Source organism: Lichenostomus cassidix, chromosome 1, assembly GCF_008360975.1.
Source record: "Lichenostomus cassidix isolate B80296 chromosome 1, HeHo_3.0, whole genome shotgun sequence".
Taxonomy (NCBI): Eukaryota; Metazoa; Chordata; class Aves; order Passeriformes; family Meliphagidae; genus Lichenostomus; species Lichenostomus cassidix.
In genome coordinates this window covers 102,003,878-102,023,514 of record NC_139479.1, presented here as the reverse complement: position 1 = coordinate 102,023,514, position 19,637 = coordinate 102,003,878, and the positions used below count along the sequence as shown (strand labels likewise).

At 38.1% G+C, this 19,637-nt stretch overlaps 1 long non-coding RNA gene across 1 annotated transcript in view; it reads left to right on the top strand.

Annotated features, from left to right (window-relative positions):
• The first annotated feature begins 418 nt into the window (after nucleotides 1-418).
• Nucleotides 419-19,637, top strand: part of LOC146445468 (uncharacterized) — a 38,857-nt gene continuing 19,638 nt past the window's right edge. The window contains exon 1 of the long non-coding RNA XR_014855104.1: nucleotides 419-555. This is a non-coding gene — a long non-coding RNA (uncharacterized LOC146445468). The remainder of the gene's footprint in view (nucleotides 556-19,637) is intronic.

Sequence of the window (19,637 nt, the reverse complement as noted above, 5' to 3'; positions counted from 1 at the left end):
CCCCCGCTGAACCGGCCAGGCGGAGCCGGGAAGTCGCAGCAGGTGAGACCGGGTTGATTCCCCGACAGAGGATAGCAGGAGACACAGCGGTTAGAAGATGCAGACTCTGTGCCTTAGAAATCCGAGGTTTATTAGGTGCAGCAGGTCGGCGTGGGGTCCGTGGGCTCGGAAAGTGTCGAGGGGGACAGGGGCAGGTCTGGATCCGGCAGCACAGAGCACAGAACGGAAGTGAACATGAGGTTAAGAGGGACAGAAGGATGGGAGGGGTCTGGATAGGGGAACCAACCGGGACGGTGGGGATATAGGATTGACAGAGGAGCCAGTGAATGGGGGTGCAAAGGGGGAGGTTACAGAACTTTAAAAACCAATAAAAAACTGCGGGTAAAGGAACATTCTAGCTGTTAACTCTAAAAGGATAAAGAGGAGGAGAGATTCAAACCCCAGTACTTTCGTCCCCTGATGCGTATTTAGGAGGCTAATCTCAAGGTGTCTTGGGGGGACACTTTTCTGTCACCCTGACCTAAAGGTTTCTTCAGACCCAGGGGGCTTCATCAGGTAAGTCAGCTTCCAAACTCCTTTGGGCTAACCTCACTGCTACAGAAGGGAACAATACACTGCAGGAGATAAAAACAATCAAATTACCATTCTAGCTCCTGCTTATAATTGCTAACCCCCTAGCAAGTTTATCCTGTAAAACAAGAAAAATGCAGTGGGTGGTAGAAGTTTTACTCTATTTGTATGAACTACCATTTGTCCTACCTGTGACTTTTGTTCACATGCATGAATTACAACGGTAATATTTTACACTTGTCACTGAATAAATATTTCTTTATAGACTTAAGAGTTCAGTAACTAAATACTGTAAATTAAATGGTGAGAAAATGATTAAACAAATGTAGACCTCTCAAACTTCATTTTCACATCTGTGGTTTTTTCACTTCTGCTTCTAAGTTTCTTCATGTGTTGTATTTGAATTTTGAAATGCTGTCTTGTACAATTGGTATAATACGAAAAATGTACCTGTACGAATTCTGTTTTTTTCTGAAATAATGGACATGTAAACAAAAGCAGAACATAGCCAGGGAAAATAAATAGCTAATTAAACGCTCCAGGGGTTTAAAATATAATGTGTCTGAATTACAATGTAGATTTTGAGTTTTTGAGAAGGTCTGACTTGGGTATCTGTCCATTAAAATATTATTGGGAGATTAGTCTGTCAGAGCCAGAGAAGAATAAAAGGTATGAGCTCACAAAATCACAGCCTTGCAATTTATAGGTAATTTAAAGCTGATGTATCTCAGTTTTTCAGAAAAGTTTAAGAAATGTTTCATTGTGCCAAAAATGATTATGCAGATACGGTTTTTTAATGGAGACCTTGAGGTCTTGAAATTGTGTTCTCGTATTCTCAGCAAGAGCAGTATAATTTCTTGTTAAAAATATGAGACCATAAAATTATTTTGTCTGATATTCAGAGAATACTCCAATTACATAGACATGCCTACCTATCTGTGCACAGGCACACAAAGTGTGCTGACCTTTCATTTCCATATATTGTGTTCAACACAGGTGATTTCCAATACATGCAGTTATCTGTAAAATAATTAATAGCCTGATATTTATGGATGAGTAAACCTGAAAATCCTTTTTCATACATACCCTGTGGCTAACACCAATTATGCAGCTAAATAATCCACCCAAGGGTTTATCGGGCATTAGAAAAGAAATATGAAAAAGCAGAGTTTTGTTACGCATTACTCACTTTTTGTTGGCTAATCTCCTGACTAAGCCAGCATATCTATCAGCTAACAATACAATCTGACCTTTCTCACGTCATTATAGATAATTATTCTTTTTATATAGACATATTGCAAATTCCTTTAATGTTAGAGCAGGAGCCTTAGAAAGTTTCATGCTTGGTTTTAGGGAAATAGGTTTTCTCTTCTTACCAAGATAAAGAAACATGATACTGCAACCAAGCAATTATTAAGCAAAACATATATTAAGCACATATCTAAGCAAATATTAAGAACCTTTGCTAATGAGTTTAACATTTAAACTGGAGATCTACATTATTACAACCTGTTCTTATTGTTATAGGTCTTTGCATTTAGTAAGTTGGAAATGGCCTGAATATACACGCAGTCTTCTCTTTAAAAACAGTACCATTTTTGAACCACAGAAAGTGATTTCTGAAGTATTTCATATTTGTTTTGATGGTTTTTAAATTTATTTGCTTGCTTGTTTGTTTTAAAGAAAAACACATTGTCTCAGTCATTAAATCTCTAGGCAATGCTGACTACATATTATAAAGTATCAGTGAGAGGTTTTTGAAAAAAAGTTTTATTGAATTGAAAGAAATCAAGTGTACTTTAATGCTTTTTTCAAAATTTCCTTAAAATGTTCCAGCTGCTGAAAGCTTCCAATTTCCTTTTTGTTGTCATTGTTGTTGTTAATACTTTTTATTTCAAGTATTGCTAGTGAATATTTTTAAGAATTTCAGTAGAACAGCAAGTGGGAAATTTCCAAATTCTACTTTATTTGCTGCCTGGCTAAATGTATGTCAATCTGTATAGGTTTTATTGTACACCCACCTCTGCCTCTTAATCCTGACAAATATTTTCTTCTGTGATGAACAATAGCACAACTAGTAAATGTAACATTTTGATAAAAAGTGGATTTGATATCTAGGGAGAGGCAAAGAGTGGGAACATAGAGTGTAGTATGTAAGGGGTAAGTACAGATATTTTTCTTATAGCAGTTTTCTCTTTAGGTATAAAAGTTCTAAGGAAAATTTTGTGGAATTTTCTGTCACCTATTTCCATTGAAATGACAACCTACATTACCCAGAGAGGGTGTGGATTCTCCCTCACTGGAGATATTCCAAAGCCATCTGGATGCAACCCTGTGCCATTCTCTGGGATGGCCCTGCCTCAGCAGGGAGGTTGGACCAGATGACCCACTGTGGCCCCTTCCAACTTGACTCATCATTCTCATCCTATGATTCCCCGTGAAATGAGCATTTTGCCTGAGGAGCAGGATGTTACTAATCAGGCTACCTTTTTCTAACTATTTGGCTGTTGTAAAAGAAGCATCAGTTGACCTGTTATGTTATGGACTATGAAATTTATTTGTTTATTACATTCCTGTTCAAAAATTATGCTGATTTGATCATGGAGAATTCTATGAATGGAAGAGTTGTTGTTCTCACTGAGATGGAACTGAATTCATCAGGGGAAAAATAACTTCCAGATTGCACAGTAGGAAGGCAGATGACAGGCAGAGAGGACGGGATAGTGTAGAGAGAAGCAAGATTTTTGAGAGGCATAGCAAGCAAACAACAACCACAAAAACAATCTGGGGATCAGCGGGGCTGTTTATGTCTGCTGCAACTCCTAAAACTGCTGAACTAACAGAAATCAAGCCTGAAAGGAAGCAGCTGTCTTGCAGACAAGTAATTTCTATTAATATTTATACACATTTCAACAGTTTCTTGTTGCCTCTAACAATACATGTCTGTGATCTTTATCAGCATTACTGGTCAGAAAATCAAGAATTGGATCAGCACAGAGAGCATCAGATATAGAGCCAGAGCTTTTCTCTGTGGCCTCAGGAATTTCTGAGGAATCCCTGACAGACCTTGGAACTGGGACAAGGACTACTGTTGTGACTTGCTAAAAACCTGAGTTTTGATGGTGATATGTTTTGTAATAGTTATTGGTATTCTCTTTAAAGAGGTCTTTAGATCATTAATACACAGAATGTGGGGAGACTAATAGGAAGCAGATTCATAATAGAGGTGCTTCTTATAGTGAGAAGAAAATGTTGGTGCTTTTTCATAAAGCTGATCATTCACTGGAGCAGTATATTAAATGATAACATTCTTGCACAGTTTATAGTGAATGAAAACCATGAGCGGAAAACCAGTAAAGTGACAGTTCCTCTGTCTCTATCAGCAGCTATAAGAGAAGGAGAGATAAGAAAGATAAAAGGGTATTTTTGTACAATCGAATGTTTTTTACATAAAATCTTTCCCTACCAATGGGGAAAAAAACCCCAACAAAAAACCAAGAGCTCTTACCCATGGGCTTAGATAGCTGGCTTAGAGGAAAGTTTTTATTATTCTGAATTTAGGAAATTTTAATTATTTAATCATACAGAAGTAAACTGTGGAGGTCATGCCTACTGGGTGCAGGCAAAACCTTTTGTACTATTCTGTCATTCATTATGTATAGTCTATATTTTTAGATATTAAAAGTTTAGAGAAGTTTAAACTTTTGGGGTTTTAGATGTTTTGAAACACATTTTCAAGAGATTTTCATCACTCATGTCATAGGTACAGGAACCTGATATGTTTCAGTTGGTTTAAATGTTGGCCCTTTTCCCTATCCTGATTTTTGTTGTATTAAACTCCATTGGGTGCCGTTGGCTTTTTTCCCCCTTCTTCACTAGAGAGGATGTCCATTATTATTCAATTGTTTTCACTTACAGAAGTCTTTGAACCTACCTAAACCACTTCTCAGTTTCCCTTTCTGTATTCAAAATAGTTGTGAGGGGGTTTTAAGGCCTTTAATGAAAAGTTTTATCTGCAGTCTTTAAAATCTTTTATCTTTCTGTCAGCACCATCTTATTTGTTGCCTGAAGGATTTTCTGAAATTGCTGTATTCTCAGAAAGAGCAGATTTTACTTTGGTGCAAATCATTGTGTTTCATCTCCTAACTTTGTTTTGGACAAAAATAATGAATGTGTTTATAATGTGTGCTGCTGTGCACGCTCTGTTCCCAAACAACCCTTGCTCTGTACCTGCCCCCATGTGTTTTATTCATTAGATAATAATTTCTCTCAATGACACCAGTGTGTGTGGCAGGGCTGGGGGCGCACAGGGAGCCCTGCCCCGCAGTGCCCCTGGCCCCACCCAGGGCCCACGCACCCTGTGTTCACATCAGCCCACGCCTAGGCTTGGTCCCAGTAGGATGTGAACCATGCCAATGCCTCACCTCCATTCCCAGCACTAGCCCCAGTCCCATCTCCTAGTGAAACCTCTGGCTCCAGCCCATCCCCTCCCAGCCCCCAGGGCTCCTGGCAGGCCCTGCTGCCGCCCCTGGCTCTGCCCACCCTTCTCTGGCGGGAGGGTGAGGACAGGACCCTGCCTGTGCCTGGGTCACTCTGATTTTGAGTTCTGTGTCCACTTCTGGGCCCCTCACTTCAGAAAAGACATTGAGGTGCTGCAGAGTGTTCATAGAAGGGCAACAGAGCTGGGGAAAGGTCTGGAGCACAAATCTGTTGAGGAGGAGCTGAGGGAGGTGAGGGGGGCTCAGCCTGGAGAAAAGGAGGCTCAGGGGGACCTTCTCAGTCTCTACAACTCCCTGACAGGAGGGTGCAGCCAGGTGGGGTCAGGCTCTTCTCCCAGGCAACCAGTGACAGGTTAAGAGGACACAGCCCTAGCTGCACCATGGGATGGTCAGGTCACACATCAGGAAGAATTTCTTCACTGAAAGGGTTGTCTAGAATTAGAATGGGCTGCCCAAGGAGGTGGTGGAATTGCCGTATCTGGAGGTGTTCAAGAAACCACTGGATGTTGCACTCAGTGACTCAGCCACTGGTTGACAAAGTGGTGTCTGGTTAAAGGTTGGACTCAATGACCTCAGAGGTGTTTTCCAACATAAATGATTCTGTGATAGTGTGACTCTTCTGCTCAGCTCCATCCTGCCATGCTCCCTGACAAGGTGGCACTGCATGTTTCTAAATATAAATTCTCTTCACTAGATTAAAACAGCAAGAAATATATTTTGAATATTCAAAAGCCTAACACACAAACTCTGGTGCTTTGAAAGGTGAACCTTGCAGGGCTTCAAGCAATATGGTTTTGTTTGGGTTATCATCTGCCTGAGGCTTTAATGATGTTTTTGATCTTCTGCTTAGTTGCTTTCCTTCATAAATCATTCATCAACACTTATATTTTTGTACAGAAGAGTGAAAATCTTCGTTACTCCAGTTACCTGATGGATATAATAATTTCAAAAAATGTATAGATAAACACTACAATTTTACAATTTAGCTGGCATTTATACTTTGCTATTTTAGAGCCTTATGTTGGGGTTACGTAGGTAGATATAAATGGTGTGTAGTGTAGTAATGAAAAGTACTCTTTCTTCCTGTGTCTCATTGAATAACAAAGGAGAAGAAAGCTGCAAAACATAAGCCTGTATGTAGTTAAATTAGGCTACTAGACACAAAGTGCAGAACTTTATCACAAGTTTTTGGCTGCTTTTATGCAGAGTCCCCAGGCTAATGAAGAGAAAACTATTGGGGAAAATACTTTGATTTTATTCTCAGTACCTTTGGTTTGTTAATATTTTATTCTTTTGTCCTTCCCCCCCGCCCTTTTTGTACATCGTAGAACAGGAAAAGAAAAGAAAGTAGAGAAAAAGGAGGAAAAAACCCAAACAAGCAAAAAAACCCCGTATGGTTCATAGCTGTCATCGATATTAATATCTTTCAGAAGAAAGCATATTTGAGCTTCAGTTAACATAAGTGGTTCACTGCCTTTTGTAAAGGATAGTGTTTATTATATTGTTCTCTAAGAGAAGATATAAGCAAAGACTATTACAAAAGAAATGCTGAGTTATCAATCCTTGTCTAGATTATAGAGTGGCAGTACTGGAATTACAGAAGTGTCTGAAATTCAAATGATATCTCTTGCTTCTGCTTTTTTCTCCCCTCTACATTTAAAGGTGGGAATGGAGTTTTTGTGACACTTCTTGAACCTTAAAAATAGAAATTTTGTCCCTGCAACCCCTTGTGCTCGTTGCCTGCAGTACAAGCAAGTACTTTGATCCCTGATTGATGGGAATCCTTGTGTTACCTTGACTTTTGATGATTGCAGTTCATACCTGCTCTTCACCCTACACATTTTTTTTTTTTTACTTTTTTACTTTTTCTTTTTAATTGGTCTCTGATTTTCATATATTTTTCTAAACCTAGGTCATATTCGGTATTATTTTCATTCAGGGAAATAGTTGGCAGTTTTCAAAGCAAAAAACCCTGCAAACAACCATTCTTAAAAGAGGTAAGAAGTATGTTAAATAATAATATTAAAAACAAACATACAAAAAACCCACCCCAAAGTGACAAAAATCCCGAACCAAAACAAAGCAAAAACACAAAAGCAGAACATTGTTTCACTCACATTTCATGGGGGTTTTTTCTGCCATAGAAACTGATGAAAACTGTTGAAAAGGAAAATGCTATGGAAAAACATATTCAGAAAACTTCAGAAATTTCTGTTCCCAGCAGTAAAATTGTAGCAGTTTTCCTACAATTTTCCCTTTCAACTGTTTCAGAGGTGGCTATAGTAATGAACTGGGGTTTTATTCAACTTGGACTGATATAGATCAATGATCTGCCTTGATGGTTAGAGTTCATATAACTAGAGGCTTGTGGCTACAGTAATTTGTGCATTATTGTTGTTAAATTTCATAATATAAGGTTGGCTTAGGACTAAAAATATTTTTATCTATAATTGAGGTAAAGCTTTGTGTTTTGAATCATATTGTAAGTGATGTTTTGGCCACACATCTAGAATGGAGGAAGTGGTTTTAGAGTCTTGCAGAATCTATCGCACATTTCTGGCTTACAGCGCAGTGTTAATAAGAAACGTGCATTTAAAACTAGGAAAAAAAGTATGTGGATATAGCCTATTAAAATGTCACTTGTGAGACACTTCAAAAGGAAAAGGTAGAAGATTATATATATGTCACTGGATGTATCGTTATCCTCTCCTATCAGCCCCACCCAGAACAGATCTTACAGAGGTGTTCTTGTTATAGAGAACCTTCTCTAATTTTTTCCTACAGAGTGTCATAAATACTGTATGTATAACAGCTTTATACTTAATTAAAAATCAGCCTGATTGTGGAAACAAGCTCTAATCTCTTCCTTTAATTTAAGTTAAATGGAACTGTACACAGCAGCAACCAGACAGCTTCATTTGCCTAATGCACAGGGTAAACAACCACAGTCACATCAGAATTCGGGTCCTGTGGTCTTATTCCTCAGAAGCTGTTTAACTAAGAACAAATAATAATAATAATAATAATAATAATAATAATAATAATAAAAAACACCAGTAGTAGTAGAAGTAGAAGCATAAATTTCTTGATGTGTGGATGGGGTATATATCAAAATTTTGTGGTATTTCAATGAAATATTTGCATAAATACCAATCTGGTTGACTCATGTTTATTTAAGCATTCAAAAAATTCAGTCACAAATAACTGTCCTAAATATCTAAGTGATGACAAACATTGTTTTTATGATAAAAAAATCATACAGAAGTATTATTCAACTACCATTTTCCCTTTGGGAAGAAATCTTGTTGATAGACTGATGTGTTGAAAATAATGTTAGTTGTGGAAAAAGTCAGTAACTCTGAGCTGAAGAATCATCATCATCATCAGAGGATTTTGGTATACCAGTGAGGTTTTTTTAGAATACACATATCATTAAATTCTGAGAAAGAGAAAATGTCAAACTTTTTGTTACCTCTCAATGTAATGTCATCTTCATTAACGCTACATCGAAGAGCAGGTGGCTGAAAAGGAAAGAAAGGTAGGTTTGATATTTTATAAATGTAATTCAAATACCAGAATGTTTTCCTTGTGGCACTCAATTATCCTTTTATCAAAATTCACGTTGAAACTGAAGTATTAGTATTCTAAATCTGGGTTTTTCTTTTTGATCACTGAGATTGTCCCAGCTTGACTAGCTCTAAATATTTCAGCTTAGCGGTTTAAAAATCAGCCAAATAATACAAACTACTTTGCAAATATTGTATAATGAAATATTACAGCTAACATTACACGCACTGTAATTGTGTAGTACTTTTTATTTGGCTTTTTTTACAGTAAGACATAATTCTTGACCAGTGTTTGATCTGAAGAATGAATGTTCCTAGGCCACTTGTTTGCAAAGCCAAAAAAATTCATTTCGATTTTTACATAGATGATAGCTGAGTAGCTGATAAATGTCATCATTTAGTAAGTAAGTGAGTGAATATTGCCAATGATCTTTGTTAAGATTTCACTTTTATATTAAACCTGCTTTTTCCAGGCAACAGAATTATTTAGGTACCAGAAACCAGTGAACTTCCCTGCTTATAAGTATTTATTCGAAACATAAATTTTGACCATATTTCCTGAAACATGTTTTAGATTTCAGTTCATTCAGGTTTTGGCACACTAGATGTTGAGCTGCTGTGTTCTGACTTATTATTTGGAATCCTGTAGGAATCAGAGACCTGTCTGGTTTAATTAGAAACCAAGCACTCACTCAAGAATTTTACTTGCATAAAATTGTATAATCATAGAATGGCCTGTAGTAGAAGGGACCATGAAGATCATCTCTTTCCACTAAACCAGGCTGCTCAGTGCCCCATCCAACCTAGCCTTGAACACTTCCAGGGATGGGACATCCACAACTTCTCCAGGCAACTTGCCCAAGTGTCTGACCACTTCCACAGTAAAGAATATCTTTTTAATATCAGATCCAAACGTATTCTCTTTCAGTTTGAAGCCCTTCCCCCTTGTCCTGTCACTCTAGATCCTTGTAAAAAGTATCCCTCAGTCCCCTTGTGGCCCCTTTAGGCACAGGAAGGTACTAGAAGGTCTCCCTGGAGCTTTCTCTTCTGAAGGGGCTGAACAACCCCAACTCTCTCAGCCTTTCTCCATAGCAAAAGTGCTCCGTACCTCTGATCATCTTCGCAGGCCTTGTCTGGCCTGGCTCCAACAGGTTCACATCCTTCTTATGTTGGGGTACCCAGAGCTGATGCAGCACTGCAGGTGGGGTCTCACCTGAGTGGGGCAGAGGGGCAGAATTCCCTCCCTCCCTTGCTGCCCACAAGGCTCTGGATGCAGCCCAGGATACAATTCTCTGCATCTACTCCAGTAGTTTATTTTGTGTGAAAGATAAGTCATTATTCCATATAGCCCAAATTGTATACAGACCACTAACAATTCCATTGCATTTGCCTTTCCTGCCAAAAATATCAAGATTAAACAAAATGTACATGATCTCTAAGGCAGATTTGCATTTACTTTTTTCCCCCTGAAGAATCACAGATGTTAGTTAATAGAATTATTGTGAAATGTCTCATCTTGTACAGGCTCTGCTATTGATCTTAAGACTGTTACCAAATAAACTTTCCTTTATCAGACCAAAGGAATCTGTAAATGGAAAGTGGAGGGAGACAGAAAACTAGATGATAAAATACAATTGTAAAAAAACTGATTTTAAATGTTATCTTCTAAAACGCATTATAAAAAAAAATGCCCCCAAACCCATGCTGTTCTCAGTGACTTACTGCATCTGCTTAGTGATTGGAAGTACATATTGAAAAGAGATTGATTCACGCATGGTAATAACAACTCCCTTGTAAAAATGAGTAGGTAAAACAAATTAATCAAACACATTTAACACAAAAATCTTTCACCAGTAACAGTTTAAATATTTAGTAGAGCCTATATTAATTAAATTCAGTGAAGATGAAAATCCTAATACCTGTAATTTTTCCATGACTGTAAATGAACATGTGTTCCAAAGACGCGATGCAGTAGATGTGTTTTGAGATGGATGAGAAGCAAACCATATTGAGTTTGTAGCTGCACAGCGTGATAATTTGTACACTTTTCCACATAATAACCATGTTTAACTCAATGTAAAGACGTGAGAGAGAGCTCTTTCTCATCCTGCAGTCTTGCTAAACAAACCCTACTCTTTTCCTCTTTTTACATACCTTTGAGGAAAGTGGTCTTGATTCCACCACCAACCTGCATACTTTCCTTATTCCTCAGGAGATACATTCTATCCCCTCTGTGCTGCTATCCAAGAGAAATATTCCATTTCTGTATTTGCTCATGTAATGTTTGTGTGAGAGTAAGGCATTTTCCTAGAGTTGTATTGAGTCACCCTCATAAACTGCTGCTACTACTTAGCTGTGGTGCCTTTCTAATGAAGGTGTTGAAACTCAGGAAAACTTTCAGTAGGTATGAGGTGATTCCCTTAATCTGTTTATATCTTCAGACACAACTCGCAAGATCAGGTGTTTGATATGTATGAAATAATTCAATCACTCCATAGTTGTCATCCCAGTTGTGGACTTTTTGATCATCATTTTTATACTACAGGATTGGACTGTAAGATGAATGACATTTTTCAACAAGTAAAAGGTTGCCAATTGTGTATTTTACTGGCTGTAAGTATTTAAGAAGTCTGTTGCATGCCCATGTTGCCTATAGACTTTGCTGTTACAATTTTTTCTTTATGTGGAAATGTTATTTACCAGTTTTTTGTTCCTTTTAATTAACCCCCACTTAAATTAAAGAGATTTTTAAAAGTATTTGTGGGATTTTTACTTGGGAACATACTAACAGCTATGTCCTAAACAGTCTTTTACAGTGAAACAAGAGCTGCACTGTAAAGATTCTAACAGGGCAGTTAATTCAAATTTTGAAGTCTTGCATCACACTTCTCCTTTTTTCTCAGTTGATATATGTGAGTGTTTTATTATCTGAAACTACACAAGTCAAGACCACTTAGCAAGCATGCTTCCCTGATTGTGAAGGATACACATGAAGTAGGCATGTGTTGCTCCTACTTTCAGTTATGCCACGGCACACAAGATGAAATAAATTTAGTCCTATGGTGTGTTTACTGTCCTATGAAAAATACAAAAATTCTAAATTAAGGAAAAATATATTCAACTTCTGAATAAATGGGCTCCTCTGATATTACTAGTTTTGTAGGAAAATGCATTTTGGAAAGCATCTGTCCAGAAAACAGAACAGATATGAACACAAATTTTACTCTTTTAGTATGACCTGTCTCCTCCAGTTGAAAGTAAAAATCTCCAAATACTCAGTATGTTATTTTCTTTACTGGAAGTAAGGCAAGAAAATAAAGATATGGGGTATCGAACATCTCCATCTTCTGTCCATAAAGATTTCCTGAAAGGCACATCTCCATTCTGTTTAGCAAAGAGCCAGTATCAGAATCTCCCTTTGGCTATCCAAATGTGAACAGAATTATTAATTTCTCTACTATTCTGTAAATTATATTATTTTTTCATTTTATTATAATATAATCTCTCATCCTGTAGCTTTTCAGATTATGTGCCATTGCTAATATGTCAGAAGACAACATAAAACAGTAATGAAAAAAGCAAATGTAAATATTTTCTTAGAATGTATATTGGATTTTTGCTCCTGAAATATCTTTTTCATTTTGGAGAAATCATATTATGTGGAATATATTTGTTCTGCAAATCCACCAAAACGTGTTTTTCTGAACAAGTATTTTCAATCATAATCTGTTTTGATTAATATTTTGCAGTGATATTTTTCGACAAACATATTGTGAGAACCTTAAAGTTACAAATTCAAGTACAGCAGGTTTAGAGAAATCCAATTTCTACAGTCTATATGTATATCATAATTCAATAAAGTGCCCACAAATTATTTTCTTTATAGTTCTGTCCTCATTCACTTGATGCAATGGCCTTTCTCTTCATCGTCTGCAAATGCCACAGATCAACCAGGCAATATTCCAGGGTGGCATCTGGTGTCCTGAACTTGGCAGAGGTTGCTTTTCAAAATCTCTCTTCTGCATCTAAATAGGAGTTTATGGAGGTGAAGTGTAAAAATAATACTTAATATGTTTCTTTTTTACCACCCTGTTCCAGTCCATAGGAGTTCATGCTTTGGGAGTAAGTTGGTAAATTGGCCTCATCTCTTCATGTTACTCTGTGGTTAATTGACCATACTTAAATAGGAGCACTTAGGCAGTGGAAATGTCTGAAGTCATGTCTTCCCATGATGCCTCCTAACTATGGTTGATATGGCAATTTAAGAGCTTTCAAAGAAATGTTTGTTTTAAAAATAAATACATGTTAGTACATTTGATGAAAGATCTTGGTAGAAAACATTAGTTTTTTGATAGAAAGTACTATTTCAGCAAAATACTTCATTTTATATGGTCTGTGGCGTGTGCAGAAAAAAAATTGTGTCTCACAGACATTGACAAGACCCATGGAATATCAATTTTTACATTAAACCTGTATACATTGCCTATTTACTCTTAGTATCTCTCAAACATAAATTCAAAGGTTGAAAATGTGCTTGCATGGTTTTACACTGAGTTTCCTTGATATTTTTCCATGGACAGAAGGCCTGGGTTCTCTGCCTTGGCCTCAATAAATCTATGTATTGCCCCCTGTGCTTCATCCCTGTCCTGGAGCTGGTTGCTTTCTGGCGTCCAGCAATGTAAGCTCCTGACTCACCTGAAGATGCACTTCTATGAGCAGGACCTCCAAAGTCAGCAAAGGGTAGCATCTGCCACTTTTCTTGGACCAGGTTGTCCTTACCCTGCTCAGGCAGAGTCCAGCCTGAAGGTGCAGGTAAATGAATGTTGGTGTCTAAGCATGGGTGAAGGTTTGGGGGCTTCGTGGGATTGCCTGAGACCCCTTTAATGGTCCTATTTGCAGTGTTTTGTGAATATACAAGAAATTGTCTGATAAGACATAGGTCCTACAGAAATGCTTGCCCTCTGGTATCAGCCAGGTATCAGGATAGGCAAATTGACTCTGTCTACATACACTTAGTATAAATCTAGATGAACAAAACAGGATTCAGGTATCTGAAAACGGGCTCTGCAGGTATTGTGAGAGACCCACTGAGGAACAGCAGTCTAGATGTAAATGTGTAAGTCGCCATCTGTCTGCTCTGCCTGGATGTCTCAAAACCCCCACAAACTCCCAAATGATACCAGTTATTTACCCATTCATAGCTGAATTTTCTCTATACATAACAATTCAAATACTTAAAATTAGGTGTCTAGCAGCATTTTAGAGATCCTAAGGTATCTTTCCACCCCAAGATGCCCCCCTTGCATATCTCCCATAGATCCTCTATGGGATCTATGAGTTTCGAGCAGCTGAAACTCATTCAGACTATTTTAGAACTGCCTGTCCGGATAAGATCAACTCAGACTAGAAATTGTGGATGTCTTGTGTGCTTTAGCACTAGAAATGGCCCTTTAGTTTGATGGATCCCACATTTCATCCCACGAGTTATAACTGAATGAATAAATGCTGAATTGTCTATTAAATTATGCATACCACATACACATATATATGTATAAGTACATATGTACAGCTACAACTTATTGAATTCTCTGCAGTCTCTTTCTGGTGCAACTGACTTCAGTCTCACACTCAGTCTCATACCAACCAATACCCTAAAGTGTGCAAGTCTGCCAAGCTATCAGGCACAGAAATTCCCTTATCTGGGCAGTTTTTCAGAGAGGACGAAAATGGGGTGGCATCTGTTTTCAAGCCCCTCCAACACTCCTTGAATTCTGCTTAGGGATGTGCTCGTTTTGGATGTGTCTTGTTGGTACCAGTCAGGGGATGATAATGGTTAATCTCTTTACCTTGTCTCACCTCTGTTGCCAGGACCTAATCACTGTTTCTCTTTTAGACCTGGTTGTCTTGAGAATTTACAGGTAGATTTGTGCGTGCCAGCAGCACATACCATTTTTATAGCCCTTCTCCCTGCACACCGATATGAAGCTTTTTATTACAATTTTGCAAAATCGTAGAAGATTCCTCGGCTTCTTTTTTTTTGGTATATCATAGACAGTTCAGTATGTACCAGTAAAACCTGACATCTACCTTTTATGATATTCATAAGTTTTGTTCTCAAAAGTCTTCCAAGCTTATGGAGTATTTCAGCAATACATTGTCTTAAACTTTCCACTTTCCAAGTCTGGAATTGCAAATGAAGATTACAATTCTCTTCTTTCCTTGCAATCATTTTTGTCTTTAAATTCTAACCTAATGCACTCTTCATATGCTGTTGGTTTTATTGGATTCTGATGAGCTTTATGATGTGCCTTCCCACTTTCTCTATTATTCATCTCACATTATCCATTTTTATCCAAGACAAACTGAAAAAGAATTTGAAAAGAAACAGAAGAGTCAGATGTCATTGCTAGGACAGACACATTCTTGCTGTGCATTGTGATCATACTTTCACTACCTGTCCTGCTGAATATTTATTAAGGGCTGTCTCTCTGTCTAATTTTAACCTGACTGGTTATGAGAGAAATGGCAGACCACATCAGGTACAGATCTTCATCCAGGCTCTGCTCTGCAGCATTTCTGCCTGTGAGCAGCAGCTGGCTCTCTCCTCAGTTTAGCAGCAAGGTTGTCAATGTCACATATTTACTGTGAAGTTCAATTCCAAAAACCTCTGTTGTGAGAGTGTGGGGATAATTGTAGAAAAGTTGTACAAGAACTAGGCAGAAATTTTGAGTAAGTTCGTCTTAGTAAGAGGAAACTTGTTTATGGTATTATTCCATTACAGAGTATTTTTCTAGCATTGTTAAACATTGGTACACAATTAAAAAAACCCAGGAAGTTTGTGTTATCAATCTCACATTCTGCTAGTAAGAGCTGGAGGAAAAAAAAAAGTAAAACAAAAAACTTGTTGAAATTATTTATGTTTAGAGCATTAAGTTTATTTGGGAAGTTGTTTCACACACTCGAATAATGATGAAAATCTGTTGGTAAAAGTGTAAGAATAGAGATTCAAAACACAGGTCAAATCCAAGCTCTTCAGGGCTCTGTGTTGGCTCGGGCTGTTTTCTTCTATAGCTGCCCTGACAAGACATCCATTTCCAGATACAGTGCCTCACATGAACGTGAAGTACTGCTGAAATGTCCCCTGACAAATTTGTGTGACCCTTGTGCACCTCTTGTGTCCCTGCATCCTGGAATAATGCCAGCTAGGAGGGGGCCAAAAGGAGGGGGAGAGGGACTGCAAGGGGATGGCAGCCTAAGAGTTGGATTCGAGGATGCTTATGGGTCTCTTCTATCTCAGTATCCTGTGATTCTGTGATTCTATGTCAAAGGCTTGACATGTCCAGCTGCTGAAGGCAGGTGCCTGCTGAGAGCTGTTCAAGCCCTCAGGTGAGATGTTGTCCCTGTACAGACAAGACTAATCTCTGGTGCTGCACATCCACATCTCCCCGTGGATCTGGGCTGGGGGTTTGTCCATCCCCATGCATATGAGCAAATGTCAAGAGCTGCAGCTTCTCTAGGGAGCCATGGGTCAGGACTTGGGCATGGAGGCAGCACAGGGTACACAGTGGTCTTCTCCCTCAGTCACTTGCTGAGGACTCTTGAAAATTTCTCTAGAACAGCATCAATCTGAGGAAAAGGAGAGCTGCATGGAAAAGACCTTTCCTCTGCCCCATTCTTCTCCATGTGAGATTTTCCTCAAAATGCTTTCTGATTAATGGGCTCATCAGACAGGTCTTCTGTTTTGCCTGGTCAGTCCCTTTGGGGATTTCCTCACTGTCCTCATGTACATGTTCTGCTGGATTGGCATTTTGTCCTGGTTTCTCATGCATGCAGGCAACTTTGCCTGAGCGTGGCAGCGCTGTGCCTGATTTCAGAGGCTGCCTCAGAGATGCTCTGCTGGGGCAGATGTGGTCTCTCGGTGTCCACTTTGCAGCTAATCTGAGGATGCTCAGAGATCACATGCATATTACAGCTTCAACATGGCCACTCGTGGAGGGCAGCCCCATGTGTGCCACGGACAGCATGAAAGGCTGTCTTTACCCTGGAATGGGGGGGCAGCCTAATGACCATGATAACCAGGACAGCATGTGTGGGCTACATGCCCTGCCTTTTATTTTTTCCCCCCCAAAAAAGCAGAAGAAGAAGGGTCAATGAGTTGTGATACGAAGGAACAGGGGTGGAACAAACAGCCACACCAGCCTTTGGGGTCTCAAAACCAGAAAATTCACTGGAGAGTGTCTTAATACCTGTGGATGCTCCCACCATGCTGGGTACAGTAAGTGTATGTAGGATGGTATAGTATGATGTGGATTTTGACTCCATGGTGTTGCAGAGGATGCAATGGAGTGTAAACACAACCACAATTAGCAGCATCCATGTAGTTGTTTGTCAATCATGTTTTGAAATAATTAATGAAATATGGAGACGAAAACCTTCCTTTTGACTATACATAGTGGTCAAGATGCTGATAAACAGTTCTTTATGTGATGTATGCATCCCCAACGTACAAGTAGTGTTCCATTTTAAAAATGGCAAAACATATATAGGCTTTTAAATCAGAACTATTTTAGGTCAGCACAATGTTCAATTTGTTACAGACTAAAACTGGTTTTGGTTTTAAATTCAAAAGTATTGTTGCATGGATAAAATGTCTGCTCTCTGCAAATAAGCTTCCTAGTGGTCTATTGCAATTCTCAGCAAGGTCTGTCTCTGTCAATTCACACAACAATCTCAGGTAGGTAGAGTGGAACAAAATGAGTATTTTCTGCAGGTGAATTAATTTCCCTTGTGGTTATTGGGCAGGTTTGTCTGGACAATAGGAGTTACGCAGATACATATCTTTTTCCTTTAAAATCATGTCTGCAACTAGCACACACATCCACAGATGGAAAATTTAGAATGTTTGCTCAGTTCAAGTTGGTAAACAAGTATTTCGTTCTGATGAGATTTAGCATGGAATTATGGGAGTACAGAGATTTCATAAACCAGCTAGGTTGGCTGTCAGAGACCTGTTTATGTAATAAGAGATCCAGGGGATGAAATTATGGCTAATGGGACTTCGTAAACAAAAAAATTGGAGTGGTTATATTCCAGCTATGTGACTCACTTTTTCAGTCCTCAGGACTTCTAATGTGCAATGATTTTTGCAAAAAGACTTTATTAAAAAAAACAAAAAAAGAACACAGAACAGGACTGAAGCTGACTTTATGTTAGACTGAGTTATGATTGTCTACCTGCCTATACACAGAAAAAATGTGATTAAATTGGTCACTTACACAGCACCTACAAGAGAAGCAGTGGAAAGTGTATTAAACTCTGAGGCTTAATCTGCATGGGATTCAACGCTTGCTTAAACTGACCATTTTCTGCTTCTAGGATGCCAGCTTAACTGTTTCATGGCAGGTTTTCTGACACTCTGTAGACAATTCCTCATGCATAAACTATTTAGAGACTGCCTGCTCTCCTTCTAGAATATGAAAGTAGTAATTTATTTTACTGTGTTGCTTATTTCAAATTGGCAGGATTTGTGGGGGATAGGTAATACAGCAGGTTTCCTGTACCCATTAAAACCAGTTCTTGGCTGCACCTGTCTGTACATGGACCTCTGGAACTAAGAACAGAAAACACCATCAAAGCACAGCTTGAGTGAGCTTTTACCGACCTCATACACAGAACCTCCCAGCTTCTTGTCTTAGTAATTGTGGCTTTAATTTGAGCCATAAATACTCCTTACCCCAATTTTGTAATTAATTATGCAGTTGACATTAGCTTGATTATATTAGCTAGCTAAGGACTTTTACAGCTGGTTTTTAAACCAGCCTGATAGAACTTTTTTACTTAGGTGAGCCTGTTGGTCAACAAAGCAGCAAAATGTTGGTGAAATAAAAAACTGTGTAGAAGGAATAATAATTAAATTAACTTCTACTGAATGGAAATAACAAGACAGAAAAAGGATGAGAAAAGCAGAAGCAGTGTTTTGAGAGAAACAAAAGGAACAGTAAAATAGTAAAATAAAAGATTTATGTTTATGAAGGCAGCAAAGATTAATTAGAGAGGTACAAGTGTACAAGATTCTACGAAAGTGCAATAGATGAGCAAAAAAAAAGCCATAGGGCAGTTTAGCAATTATGTGGTTAATGGGAGATATGGAAAATAAGCATTTAGGCAAATAATGCTCAATGAATCAGTCAGGCAATTAAGTAATAATATGCAATACCTTATGGTTCCTACCTGTTCCATTAAATTTAGGTAGAAAGAGCCTCAGGTTCTCTTCACATAATAAAGTTCTGAGCCTCCAATTCAATTTTCTTTGGGAATTAAATACTAAAGAAGGGAAGGCAGCCTGAGATCTTTTAAAAGGAAGATTCATTTTACAGTAAATGAAACAAACAGAACTAGATCCTAGCAGCTGGTTCAGTTTAGATGAGTTCCCCTGCTTTGTAAACACCACATTGCTGGGATTAGGATGGTAAAGCATTTGGAAAATTATGAGAAATGGTAGCATTCATGTCATGGTTTTATTTTACAAATATTGTGTGTGCATGGGAGAGCATGTGAGAAACAGGAAAAGCTGTTAGTCTAAAAGGCTGAAATGTGTCAGACCGATGTGATTGCTGATAAAAGTCTCATGAATAATAGCAGTGAATATGATGATACATGTAAGAGTAGCTTGCACTTAACATAAAAAGGCATTAAAAACCTTTCAAAAGACTTTCCAATGTAAATATATTTATTTTCCTTCTGAATTCATGCTAAGAGGCCTGGTATGTATCTGAAACATTGTAAAAATGTTTTATTTAAAAATTATTAGGCCAATTTTATTTAAATACAACTATCCTCTCCACAGTTACTTTTAAAATTATGGTATTTTAAAGTAACACATTTTCAATTATCCACTTATATAATTGCTTTTTTTTCTTTTTCAATATTACCTGTAAATGTTGTGAATTCCTAAGACATACATGGAATAAATAGTATCAGAGATGTAAATTGATAAGAGTGA